This window comes from Apium graveolens, chromosome 7 (genome assembly GCF_009905375.1).
Source record: "Apium graveolens cultivar Ventura chromosome 7, ASM990537v1, whole genome shotgun sequence".
In the NCBI taxonomy this organism is placed as follows: Eukaryota; Viridiplantae; Streptophyta; class Magnoliopsida; order Apiales; family Apiaceae; genus Apium; species Apium graveolens.
In genome coordinates, this window is record NC_133653.1 from 228,771,146 (window position 1) to 228,786,024 (window position 14,879).

General features: G+C 37.8%; 1 non-coding gene across 1 annotated transcript; it reads right to left on the bottom strand.

The window, feature by feature from the left end:
• Positions 1 to 2,123: 2,123 nt before the first annotated feature.
• On the bottom strand, positions 2,124 to 2,230 carry LOC141676313 (small nucleolar RNA R71). The gene has a single exon (XR_012556911.1). It is a non-coding gene; the product is annotated as a small nucleolar RNA R71 (small nucleolar RNA).
• Positions 2,231 to 14,879: the final 12,649 nt, after the last annotated feature.

The following is a 14,879-nucleotide window of genomic DNA, read 5'->3' on the forward strand; positions in this document are numbered from 1 at the left end:
AAAAATGATATCATTGGTCGTCTGTTGAGTGGCATTTATGACACTTTATTATGCTCTAATAAGCTTTGAATTGGTGTATTTGTACTCAAGTTGTTAAGTGTTTTAATGTGTTTTCTAGTGTTTTTGCATTTCAGGCACTATTCAGGTAATCAGGTGAATTAGCATTATTTTGGTGCTAATTTGGTGTCTAGGTGGTGTTGGAATAAAAGCTCGTGGAAAGCCGGCTCGAAGAAGTAAGATTTAAGAAGAAATCTTAGTTTTTCCCAGAAGGACGGCGCGCCCGCGCTGTGATAGCGCGCGGCCACGCCGGGGTTCCAGAAATACAGCGCGCCCGCGCCGAGGCCTAATTTCAGAATCCTATTTCTACTACAATTCTAAAAGGGAAGGCTTCCAGATTGTTGAGGGCTACTATATATATTCATATTAGGTCATTTTTAATAGATATGAAGTCAGAGACGGACAAGAGTGCAAGGAGAAGACGGCAAGAGACCTTTATCACAATTCAATAAAGGTGAAGACGATCTAGTTTATTCTTGTGAATCTTTGTTTTGAGTTGTAATTTGGATGCTTTTTTCTTATTTTTCTGAACATATACTCTTGTTTGTACTTGGTTTTATTTATTCGTATAAAGATTATGTTTGTTATATCATATTTTCATCGAAACCCACGTTGATGATGAGTCCGATTATGGGCTAATCGTTATCGTGGGGTTCTAGCGGATTTATATATGGATTTCTTTAGTTAAATTGTTTGATGCCTTAGTATGTGGTGATTGTATGATATCCTAGTATTGGTTGTGCGTATTCGTCTTATGAGCGTCGCGAACTTATAAGATAGTGTGTTAATTCTTAATGAAGCGAAAGTGAATTTAAGGATTTAAAACTTGCCATGCTAGCATAGGTTCATGTATTTGTCATGCATGATTCATAGGTAATTTTAACCATCTTACTTGCCCTATGTAATCAAGATAGATAACTTATGCTTGAACCGTTATATTGTCAAATTCTATAGATATATAGGGTCTCAATATAATTGGTGCCTATTCAGCTTCTATCTCTTTTGTGGATGTCTGGTAGAATGGTACTCGTGTAACGAAAGTTGGCGTTTATCAGTTTCGTGTTATCTGATTAGTGTCATCACTATTGCATGTTAAGGTTAAGAATAATAAAGCTATTGAATGAAGTATTTAATGAAGTTAGAATCCCATGTTTGTCATATATATCAAGTCAGTCAATCTTATTCTCGTAGTTATAATTGTTAGCGTAATTCTTAGTTATAAAAAATCTCATTTTTTTATAGTCTTAGCATTGGATAATAATCATACATTGTTGTTTAGGTGCATAAATTACATAGTTAACCAATATAGTCTCTGTGGAAATGAACTAGAAAAGATTCTATACTACTCGCGAACTTGTATACTTGCGTGTATTATTAGCGCGTGTTTAGCGACTAATAAGTTTTTGGCACCGCTGCCGGGGACTGCAGTGTTAATTTATCGTTTATGTGCTTTCCATCAGTGGTCGTTAAAGTTCATTGACTCAGACATTGTTACTTATTTGTTCCTTGTCTGGTTTCAGGTAATCTAGCGAGGGTGTATGCATACGCGTTCGCGTACTCGGAAGAGAACACTGGATAAAGCCGAGAAAGAACTTGTGGTAGTTCGTAGGGAAGTTTCTGAGGAAGAAAAGAAGTTAGAGAAAGAAGAGAAAGTTGAAGAGCCAATTGTAGTAGCTATGGGTGATCAAGTAGAAATTTCGAAGGCTTTGATGGACTATTCTAAGCCTAAGATTAATGAAATTCAGTCTAGCATCATCAGACCAGCCATCAGGGCTAACACTTTTGAGATTAAGTTGAGCACGATTCAGATGATACAGAACTCAGTTCAGTTTGGAGGTTCTCCTACTGAAGACCCCAACATGCACATCAGGGATTTCATCGAGATCTGCGACACTTTCAAATTCAACGATGTGACAGAGGATGCTATTAAGCTACGACTCTTCCCATTCTCTCTAAGGGATAAAGCTAAGTGCTGGTTACATTCTCTACCAGCATGGTCTATCACCACTTGAGAATATCTTGCTCAAAAGTTTCTCACTAAATTCTTCCCTATGGCGAAGACTGCAGCAATCAGGAATGCTCTTACTCAGTTTGCTCAACAAACTGGAGAATCTCTGTATGAGACTTGGGATCAATATAAGGAGATGTTAAGGAAGTGCCCACACCATGACATGCCTGATTGGATGATTATCAATTATTTCTATAATGGATTTGGTGCTACTTCTAGACCCATGCTTGATGCAGCATCAGGAGGGGCCTTGTGGGCAAAGAGCTACGATGAAGCTTATGAACTTATTGAACTGATGGCTGCAAATGAGTACCAGAATCCTTCCCAGAGACTGACTCAGGGAAAAGTAGCAGGAATTCTGGAGTTGGACGTAGCAATTGCTATCGTTGCCCAACTTAAGGCTTTGACAATGAAGGTGGACACTTTGGCTAATTATGAAGTTAATCAAATCACTAGTGTCTGTGAGCTTTGTGATGGTGCCCATGAGACTGATCAGTGTGCAATTTCTAGTGAGCAATTTTTAGTGAATCAGCTCAGTTCGTGAGCAACTTCCAGCGATTGCAGCAACCTGTGCAAGCCATCTATCATCCTAATAACCGTAATCATTCTAATTTCAGTTGGAGCAACGCTCAGAATACGGTTCAACAGCCTTATCAGCAGTATCCATCTAAGCAGTACAACCCCCTGGTTTTCAGCAACCGCAGTATGCACCAAGACAACAACTCCAGCTGTAACAAGCTAATGAAAAATCTGAATTAAAGGAGTTGAAGCTTATGTGCAAGAGTCAAGCTGTTTCTATCAAGACCTTGGAAAATCAGATTGGGCAAATTGCCAATGCCTTGCTAAATCAACAACCGGGTACATTGCCTAGTGACACTGAAGTGCCAGGAAAGAAGGAAGCTAAGGATCCGGTAAAGGAAATCACTTTGAGGTCTAGGAAGGTTGCGAATCCCGGATAAACTCAAGAGTTGACTGAAGAAGCTGGGGCTGAGAAAGAAGCAAAGCAGTAGGATGAAGAAGTGGAACCAAGGAAGACTACTGTTGAGTACACTCCTCCTGAGGGTAATACAGGGGAGAAACAGATCTATCCTCCACCGCTTTTCCTAAGAGGCTGCAAAAGAAAAAGCTGGACAAGCAGTTTGAGAAGTTTCTGGAGGTATTCAAGAAACTTCATATCAACATACTTTTCGATGAGGCTCTCGAGAAGATGCCTAGTTATGCAAAGTTTATGAAAGGTATTCTCTCTCGGAAAGTGAAGCTAGATGATTTAGAGACTGTCGCTCTCACGGAGGAATGCAGTGATGTGCTGCAGAGGAAGTTGCCTCCAAAGCTTAAAGATCCAGGAAGCTTTACTATTCCATGTACTATTGGAAAAGTGTCTTTTGACAGATGCTTATGTGACTTGGGAGCTAGCATCAATCTGATGCCTTTTTTAATCTTCAAGCAGTTGGATCTACCTGATCCTAAACCGACGTATATGACTTTGCAGTTGGCCGACCGTTCTATTACATATCCACGAGGTATTGTGGAGGATGTCTTGGTCAAGGTTGATAAACTCATCTTTCCTGCTGATTTTGTTATTCTTGATTTTGAAGAGGATAAGAAGATTCCCATAATCTTGGGAAGACCTTTCTTGGAAACTGGCCGAACCTTGATCGATGTGCAGAAGGGTTAGCTTACAATGCGAGTACTGGATCAGGATGTTACCTTTAATGTGTTCAATGCTATGAAATTTCCTACTGATAATGAGGGGTGCTTAAAAGTGGAGTTGGTCGATTCGGTGGTCATATCGGAACTTGATCAATTGCTAAGGTCTGATGCCTTAGAAAATGCCTTATTGGGAAATTCAGACAGTGAAGATGACGAAGGTGAAGAGCAATTGCAATATTTGAATGCTTCTCCCTGGAAGAGGAAGATTGATATGCCTTTTGAATCTCTTGGAATAGAGGAATTGAACAAAGCTCCTAAACGCATCAAGCCTTCTATTGAGGAAGCCCCCTCTCTTGAGCTTAATCCTTTACCTGAGCATTTGAGGTATGCATTTTTAGGTGATGCATCTACTCTGCCTGTTATTATTGTATCGGACCTTTCAGGTAGTGATGACGAAAAGTTTTTGAGGATTATGAGAGAGTTCAAGTCGGAAATTGGATGGACTATAGCAGATATCATGGGGATCAGACCTTCTTACTGTATGCATAAAATTCTGCTAGAAGAAGGTAGCAAGCTTATAGTCAAGCAGCAAAAAGACTTAATCCTATCATGAAGGAAGTAGTGAAGAAGGGAATTCTGAAGTGGCTAGATGCAGGGATCATTTATCCTATCTCTGACAGTTCATGGGTAAGCCCGGTTCAATGTGTACCAAAGAAAGGTGGAATTACTATAGTAGTAAATGAAAAGAATGAGCTTATCCCTACCATAACAGTCAAAGGGTGGAGAGTCTGCATGGACTATCGGAAGCTGAACAAAGCCACTAGGAAGGATCACTTTCCATTGCCCTTCATTGATCAGATGCTTGACACGTTGGACGATCATGAGTATTACTGTCTTCTGGATTGCTATTCAGGTTACAATCAGATTTGTATCACTTTGAGAAGATCAGGAGAAGACTATCTTCACTTGTCCATTTGGTACTTTCGCCTTCAGACGAGTTTCTTTTGGTCTGTGTGGTGCACTAGCCACATTTCAGAGATGTATGATGGCCATCTTTTCTGATATGATTGGCCAGAATGTGGAGGTGTTCATGGATGACTTCTCAGTCTTTGGCGATTCTTTTGATGAATGCTTGCAGAATCTCGGACACGTTCTCAAGAGGTGTGTTGAGACCAATTTGGTTCTCAGTTGGGAGAAATGTCATTTTATGGTGCGTCACGGCATTATTCTTGGGCACAAGGTTTCTAATAAAGGCCTAGAGGTGGACAAGGCCAAGGTAGGGGTCATTGAGAATCTTCCTCCACTAATTTTTGTTAAGGTAATTCACAGTTTTCTTGGTCATGCAGGTTTATACAGGCGTTTCATCAAAGATTTCTTAAAAATTTCAAAGCCTTTGTGCAGTCTGTTAGAGAAAGATGTTCCTTTTAAATTCGATGACGAGTGCCTTGCAGCTTTTAAGACATTGAAGAAGAGTCTAATTACGGCACCTGTCATAACTACACCTGATTGGAATGAGCCTTTTGAGATGATGTGTGATGCAAGTGACTATGCAGTTGGAGCAGTTCTTGGGCAGAGAAAGAACAATATATTTCATGTGGTCTACTACGCTAGTAAGACTCTAAATGGTGCTCAACTGAATTATTCTACTACAGAGAAAGAACTTTTGGCTATTGTCTACGGTTTTGAGAAATTTCGATCTTATCTACTTGGGACTAAGGTGACAGTTTTCACTGATCACGCCGCCATTCGATATCTCGTCTCAAAGAAGGAATCGAAGCCTAGATTGATTCAATGGGTTCTTTTGCTCCAAGAATTTGAACTTGAGATCATGGACAGAAAAGGAACTGAAAATCAAGTTGTTGATCATCTCTCGCGTTTAGAGAATCCTAATGCTACTACATTGGACAAGACATTGATAAATGAGTCTTTTCCCGACGAGCAGTTGTTTGGAGTGCAAGAAGAAGAACCGTGGTTTGTAGACATTATGAACTATCTTGTGAGTAATATCATGCCTCCCGACTTATCTTATGCTTAAAGGAAGAAGTTTCTTCATGAGGTGAAGTGGTATATGTGGGATGAGCCGTTTCTTTTTCGCCAAGGAGCTGACCAAATCATCAGGAGATGTATTCCTTACATCAAAACAGGGGGGATCTTGCGAGATTTCCACTCAACGGCTTATGGAAGACATTATGGTGGAGGAAAGACAGTAACTCGTGTTCTTCAAGCAGGTTTCTTTTGGCCAACATTGTTTAAAGATGCTCATCAGTTCGTTTTAAAATGTGATCGATGTCAATATGTGGGTAATATGTCTAAAAGGGATGAGATGCCTCTTAATGTGCTTCTCGAGGTTGAGGTCTTCGATGTTTGGGGAATTGACTTCATGGGGCCATTTGTCTCGTCTTGTAACAATCAGTATATCTTGTTGGCAGTTGATTATGTATCGAAATGGGTTGAAGTTAAGGCGTTGCCAACAAACGATGCGAAAGTGGTGCTTAATTTTCTGCACAAGCAGATATTCATAAGGTTTAGAACTCTAAGATTCATAATCAGTAATGAGGGGTCGCATTTTTATAATCGCAAGTTCACTGCTATGATGAAAAGGTATAATGTGAATCATCGCATCACTACAGCTTATCATTCTCAGACAAATGGTCAAGCTGAGGTATCAAACAGAGAGATCAAGCACATTTTAGAGAAAGTCGTATGTCCATCAAGGAAGGATTGGTCTTTGAAGCTTGATGAAGCTGTTTGGGCGTATAGAACAGCATATAAGACTCCATCGGGAATGTCGCCGTTTCAGTTGGTGTTGTTAGGATTTATGCATACACGGAAGCGTGGATTACAATTAAAATGTATAAAACCCATATAATCGCATAAAAATCGTGAATAAATCGAGGGATCGATTACTAACCTTTAAAAGCGATCCAAGAATGATGAACGGAGATCCCTAGCAGCTGCTCCTCAAGTGTGAAGCACTCCACCGGTATCCACCACGAGATCGAAGTAATGGAGGGAGGAAGAGGTTGAGAGAATTAGGGTTGCCTCCTTTTCTTTTCTTCTTCAAAATTATGTTTTTAGAGTTGAGGAAAATAGGGTTTATAATAGTATATTTATAGGCAAAAAATTTCAGCTGAAAATTTTCCATAAAATATTAATATTAATAACCCTTTAATTGATTATTCTCATTAATCAATTAACTTATAATTAAAATACCTTTTAATCATTAATCCCTTTTTCTAAACACTTTAAAACAATTCTCTCACTTGATTTAATTTCCAAAAGTTAAATTCTTAATTAATAATATTAAGAATTTTTCTTAATTAATTTATAATTAATTAAATCTCATTTAATCAATTATTAAATTCGCTAATTAATTATTTATTTCACAAATAAATAATTACCATCCATTATTAATTAATTCCACCACCATTAAATCATACTTTTTTATGGTGTGACCCTGTAGGTTCAATATTAAGCCGGAAGTAGAAATAAATAATAATAAAACTATTTTTATCATTATTTATATAAATTCTATAATTTATTAAATATGATTAATTAATAAATTAATCATATTTATTCTACATCGTGAGGGATACTTCTCAGCATATCGCGATTATCCGGATAATACAAATTCACTGCTTAGAATACCAAGAACCTATTCAGTGAAGAGTTACCGTACAACCAATTCCTTCTACCCTGCAATGTCCCGATTAAATACAAGGCATGGAACTCGTGTCAAGCCTATCTAATTTAATCATATGCATTCCCATTCACTATGCTTAGTTCTAATTAATGTGAACTAGAAACTCCTTTCTAATTCCATTCACTCTTGCCAGAGATTCCTGAACTAGCATAAGTGGATCATCATAGAAAATTCTCTTCCTTCACTGGAAGGGGTAGATCCTTTATTGATCATTCACTATCTTCGTGTACAAATTCCTACACCCAGAAGAGCCCTTATTATTGTCCCTGGAGACTAAGAACTAAACCAACGTATAGTTCGGTGTACACAAGATGACTATAATGACCTCAAGTCTAAGGACACTTGTACAACTATCACTATGTGAACAACTGCTGACACGTAAGTGAACTCCATCAGTTGTTCAGCTATGCGAGTCATGTTCAGTGAACTTATTCTATAATAAGCACCTACATACTAGCTATAGTGTCACCACACAAATGTCTATGAGAACAGACATCCTTCATAATGAAGCAAACATAGTATGTACCGATCTTTGCGGATTACTAATTACCAATTAGTAATCCTATGACCAGGAACTATTTAAGTTCAGAGTTACCATCTTTTAGGTCTCATTATTATGATCTCATCATAATCCATAAAAAGCTTTACTCTAAACTATGGTATATCTTATTTAAACACTTAAATAGATAAAGCCCGTAATAAAAATAAAAAAAGTCTTTTATTAATATAATGGAAATCAAACAAATAACATAAAAGTTATTCCTAAATTATCATACATGATTGGACTTAGGACAAATCTCTTTCAATCTCCCACTTGTACTAAAGCCAATCACTCTGGTATCTAATACCCATCTTATCTTTATGACAATCAAAGTGACTTTGAGTAAGTGGCTTTGTTAAAGGGTCTGCTATGTTGTTATGTGTCAACTCTCTTGAAGTTGACATCTCCTCTTTCAACAATCTCCCTAATTAGATGAAAGCGCCGCAGGACATGCTTGGAATTCTTATGAGATCTTGGTTCCTTAGCTTGTGCTATTGCTGCATTGTTGTCACAATACAACACTATTGGCTCTTCTATGCTAGGAACAACTCCCAACTCAGAAACAAATTTCTTTATCCAAACAGCTTCTTTTGCAGCTATATACTCTGCTTCCGCTATGGAGTCAGCCGTCGTTGACTGTTTGGAACTCTTCCAACTAACTGCCCCATCATTTAGGGTAAACACATAACCTGATATGGATTTACTATCATCTATTTCTGACTGAAAACTAGAGTCTGTATACCCCTCTATTTTCAACTCAGAACCACCATAAACAAGAAAAAATTCCTTAGTCCTTCTCAAGTACTTCAGGATGTTTTTCACCGCTTTTCAGTGTTCTTCACCTGGATCGGACTGAAATCTGCTTGTCACACTAAGTGAGTGAGCAACATCAAGCCGAGTACATAATATTGCGTACATGATAGATCCTATTGTAGAAGCATAAGGAATCCTACTCATACGATCTCTCTCCTCAGATGTTTTTGGAGACATTTTCTTGGAAAGAGAAACTCCATGGCTCATGAGAATGAGTCCTCTCTTGGAGTTTTCTATGCTATATCTCTTTAGCACTTTTTTGATGTATGTACTCTGGGTCAAGCCTAACATTCTCTTTGATCTATCTCTATAGATCTTCATTCCAAGAATGTAAGATGCCTCTCCCAAGTCCTTCATCGTGAAGTTCTTAGATAGCCACACTTTGACTAATTGAAGCATCGGTATATCATTCCCAACGAGAATATGTCATCCACATACAATATTATGAATGATACCGCGCTCCCACTAACCTTCTTGTAGATGCATGGTTCATCCTTATTTTTGATGAAATCAAAATCTTTGATTGTCTCATCAAAACGGGCGTTCCATGTGCGAGAAGCTTTCCTCAGTCCGTATATGGATCGATTCAGCTTACAAACTAGATGTTCATTTCCTTTAGAAACAAATCCTTCTGGTTGTGTCATATACCCATCCTCTTCAAGTTTTCCATTGAGGAAGGCTGTTTTCATGTCCATTTGCTAGATCTCATAGTCATAGTAAGCCGCAATCGCAGGCAAAATACGAATGGATTTAAGCAAGGCTACCGGCGAATAGGTTTCATCAATGTCAATCCCTTGTCTTTATTTAAATCATTTTGCCACTAGCCTAGCCTTATAGTTCTCCACCTGGCCATCTACTCCAATCTTTCTCTTATATACCCACTTGCACCCAATAGACTTAACACCTTCAGGCGCCTCAACCAGAGTCCACACTTGGCTGGCATACATGGAGTCCATTTTGGATTTCATGGCACTCTACCATTTCTCTGAGTCATCACAACTCATAGCCTCATCATAGGTCATAGGGTCTTCTCCATCAATAAGTGACAAGTCATTGTCATTCTCAATGACAAGGCCATAATACCTCTCAGGTTGACGAGACACCCTATTTGACCTACGTACAGGTTGTTCTACAGAAGGTTGTACTTTCTGAATAGGTACTTCCTCTTGAACCATTGTAGGTTATGCTTCTTGAACTTCATTAAGTTCAACCTTGCTCCCACTGTTCCCTTCAAGGATAAACTGTTTCTCCAAGAAGGTCGCGTGTCTGGAAATAAACACCCTTTGTTCGGTGTAAGAGTAATATCATAAAGTCTCTTTTGGATATCCCACAAACCTATATTTTACGGATCTTGATTCCAGCTTTTCAGGTTCAACTTTCTTGACAAAAGCTGGACATCCCCAAACCTTAATGTGTTTAAGACTTGGCTTCCTTCTTTTCCATATCTCATATGGAGTCTTCGGAACAGATTTAGAAGGTACCTTGTTCAGTAAATATGCTGAAGTTTCTAAGGCATAACCCCAAAGGGATACTGAATGATCTGTATATCTCATCATGGACCGAACCATGTCCAACAAAGTCCGGTTCCTCCTTTCAGAAACTCCGTTCAACTATGGAGTTGCAGGAGGTGTCCATTGTGATAGTATACTGTTTTCTTTGAGATGATTTAGAAACTCCCCACTTAAGTATTCACCTCCTCGATCTGATCGAAGAACTTTAATACTTATTTTGGTTTGTTTCTCTACTTCATATATGTACTCTTTGAATTTTTCAAAAGCTTCAGACTTGTGTTTCATTAAATACACATATCCAAACCTGGATTTATCATCCGTAAAAGTAATGAAGTATGAAAATCCTCCCATAGCTTATGTTGACATTGGTCCACATACATCTGTATGTACCAAGCCTAACACATCTGCAGCTCTCTCTCCATGTCCAGTAAATGGAGATTTGGTCATCTTACCCATGAGATAAGATTCACATGCCTGATATGATTCAAAATCAAATGATTCAAGAAACCCATCCTGGTGTAATGAGCGTAATCTTTTCTCACTAATATGACCTAGCCTACAGTGCCATAAATAGGTCAGATTTTCATCATCTCATTTTCTTTTATTAGTTTGTTCAATCTGAAGTAAATCATTTCCTAAGTCGCATACATACAAACCATTATTTAAAGTACCACATCCATAAAGAACATTATCTCTAAGAATAGAACATTCATTATTCTTAATAATAAATGAAAAACCATCCAAATCCAACATAGGAATAGAAACAATATTCCTCATAATAGAGGGAACGTAATAACAATTATTCATAATAATAGTCTTGCCCATAGGCATATGTAAACTAAATGACCCTACAGATATGGCGGCAACCCTTGCTCCATTTCCCATAAGTAGAATCACCTCATCTTCTTCAAGAGTGTTAGGTCCCAATTTGTTTGTAGAAGGGGGGGTTGAATGCAAACAATACCGTTTAATCGAATAAAATGCGGAATAAAATTGTGAAACAAAATTCAAGTTAAATAAAACTTTTATTAAACTTGAAAGGTGTTACAACTACGGTATCGGTTACAAGGGATTAATCTCAAATCAATTATTACAAATCTAGAATAAATTCGACATGAACTTTTTCTATTTTTGTAATTAAAAGATCAAATGCTAAATGCGATTTGAGATTAAGTTCTAGGGATTTTAATCCGCTAGATTGATACACAAGAACAAGATAAGTATTTCTAGTTGATTGGATTTAACTTTACAATCTAGAAATTGATCTTGAAGTTGCAGATGAGATGAAATATTTTTCTGCTCCTTTTTCTTTTGTTCTTGAGTTTTTGTTCTGTTTTATTGATAATGAAATAACAGACTTCTGCTCCTTTTTATCAAACAGCCGAATGTAAAAATGTACTGGCATGACAATCTTCTTTGGCCAGCAAGACTTTCGGTATGACAAAATTTACAACTAGCAAGACAATTAAAATGAGCTAGCAAGACTTTCGGTATGACTATTGATTGTCATACCGATTGTCATATTAGTTCAAATAAATTGTCTTGCTGAATTAATAACAGATTTTAATCTAAACAGAAATTCTAATAAGACAATTAAATGTATTGGCATGACTTTCGGTATGACTAGCAATTGTCATACCGATTGTCATACTAGTTCAAATGAATTGTCTTGCTGAATTTAAGCAGATTTTAAACCAATTAAAATCTTGTAAATCCTTAATATTAATTCTAAATTAATTAATCAATTTAATTCAATTAATCAATAAATTAATCTTTGCAGATATAATTTATTTTCTTAATTAAATTATATGACTTAATTAATTAATAGAGAATTAATACTAACGCTGAGCAGCATCCATTCTTCTGACAATCTTCTGAAAGTCACTGAGACTTATGAATCAATTCCGCCACTTCAATGCTGACACTCGATGTACTGTCTGGTTCATGAGTGACTAACTTCCGTGACGTTTCTTCATGTCTTGACTTTGATATTCTGATTGAATCCTTGTAATAAATGATACCTTGACGAGATCTCTGTCACTTGATTAAATCCACGATCTTGATTTATATCACTGAGGCATGATCAAATTCTTGAACTTCTTCCAGTGAATCTTCAAGTCTGCTGATGAACAATGTTTCTTTATTCTTTGACAGATGTTACATTGTGAGATCTCTCTGACGATTGATCCACTATTTACTTATTACATTCTTATTTGAGTTGAGTTAAATACTCGAATAAACGAGTAGGCTATGACATATGCCTTTCAATCTCCCCCTATTTGCTTGTTAGACAATAACAACAAATACCTAGAGGATAACTCAACTAACAAATAAGAAAAAGATATAAACAGTAATGTAAAGTAAATAGCAGAAAAGTTCTGGATTATATTTAACATTTTCCAGATTCCAAATGAAATTTACAAGTGAATACAAGATAGATGTTCCTCTAGCCTGAACATATAACTACATTAGACTATCTTGATTCATAAAGCTTTAATCATATTACATTGAGTTTTGAGCTAATTGACTTCAGTTGTCTTCTCTTCTGACTTCACCTTCTTCTAAATCTTGAAGCAATTCCTTGTCAAAGACACGATCCTTTTCTGAAGTGAAGCTTGCTGGTCTGACTGGTTGAACTCCAACTGACTTCAGCTTATTCTTGAGTTGATTGTACCTTTTAACATTCTTTTCACAATAAGCTTGAATCAAGTCAGCAGCTTGAGTCTTCAACATGGATGAATATCCAGCAGTTCTCAAATGATGTTCCATCCAGACCAGATGCTTAGCTGAGTAGTCTTTAAGAGATTGTACATCTAGCTGACAGATTTGAAGACAATCAGACTTAAAGAATCTCACCTGATGATGATTGTTGACCACTTGAGGACTAGCCCTGCTGGCAAACTCTTTAAGCCTTTCTCGAAGAACTTCATTCAATTCTGAGCTTCTTTTGACTTTGTTTAAAAGAACCCAAATCTCTGACAAAGAACGATTCTCAAATAGATGAAGTGACACCTTGAAAGATCCTTCACTCTGACAATATACAAAAAATGCTCATCTCATTTAGGGATCTATCAAAAGCAGCTGTGATCCTTGAGACTTCAGTCTTGATAGCATTCATGTACATGTCATTGTTAGGATTTGAGATTTCCAGCTTGTTAAGAAGATGTAAGAACTGCCTATCATTGTTAGTGCTCAGCTGAGGCATATCAAGTACTCTCCTAGCTTCATCCCATTTTTCACCAATCTTTAGTCTGACATCTCTTCTCCTTTCTTGAGCCTTAATGTCATGAAGACGTTGCTTTTGAAGAGTTTCTGTTCTTTGAATGTCTTTTCTCATGTCAATGATCTGAGAGACCTTCTTGAGTTCAGCTTCTTTTCTTTTCATCTCTGACTGCTCCTTCTGAAATTCTTTCTCAAACATAGGATCCACTTGAGCTTCTTCTTCCCATTCTCCAAAATCACTTTCCTCTTCAGCTTCAAATAACCCATCTTTATCTTCCTGAACTGGTTCAGTGGGAATGTCAAAAATATCAAAGTCATCCTGTTCTCCACTGTAGTAGACATCATCAGCCTTTCCTTTGTTTCCAGCAGAGGTATCTTTTTTTTCCCTTTGGCACTACTCCCTTTCTTCTCCCCCTTAGTTGAGGGATCCTCTACTGACTTTCCTTTGTAACCTCCATCACCTCCAGAGCCTGATCCTCCACCAGACGGTCCTTCAAAATAAGTTCTTTGTTCTTCATTAGGGCAATGAGAATTCTTGATCATGAAATATAGGTGCTTCATCCCTTCATTGAGATGTTCCATGCCCGTCTCTATCTTTAGAAATCTTGAGGAGTCCAGTGAATGATTCATCTCAACGAGGTCTTCAAGAGAAGTCATTCTTGTGTGTAGAGAGCAGAAGTTGGATATGTCATCAGCTGATAAAGTTGGAGTGTCCTGAATAGAATTGAGCTTTGGTATTACAGTGGTCTTTAGATCTGAGATGTCATTCCTTATGATTGCAAGCTGATTGTTGACAGAGGTGGAAGAAGAAGACCGTTCAACCACTTGTGCTTTGAATGCTTGAGCTTCAGCTTGGCTTTTAGCAAGTTCTTCTTTTAGGGCAGCAATCTGAGCTAACAGGTTTACAGTATCAGTGTCTGTGTGTGCTCTCACCTGAATTTCACTCGTGTTTGGTTCACTCAACTCACGTGCATGTGTTTCTCTCAATATAATTGCTCGTGAGGAGACTTCCTGTTGCTGTTCTTCTGTACCTGCATTAAAAATCACCCTAGCCTCTTCAAGAGAGGTCAGTGGTGGTGCAATGGGAATTCGCGAGTCCCGATCCTCAGTCAATACTATCAAATCTTTTGGAATAGATGTCTGAATTGCTTCAGGGATAGATTGACCGAGTTGCCCTCCACTTTCTCCAGATAAATCTGCGAGTGGAGAATCCCATAAGGGAGCCAGAGGTGTTGGATCTGGGAGGGGAGAAAATGACTCTATTAAAGATGGCGGAGAGTCAGATTTTCCCTCTGAAGCATGTGACTGCTCTTCTGCCGTAACTATGGCAGGCACTGTAACCGACTCTATGTGCACTCCTCGCTGTGTGTCCTG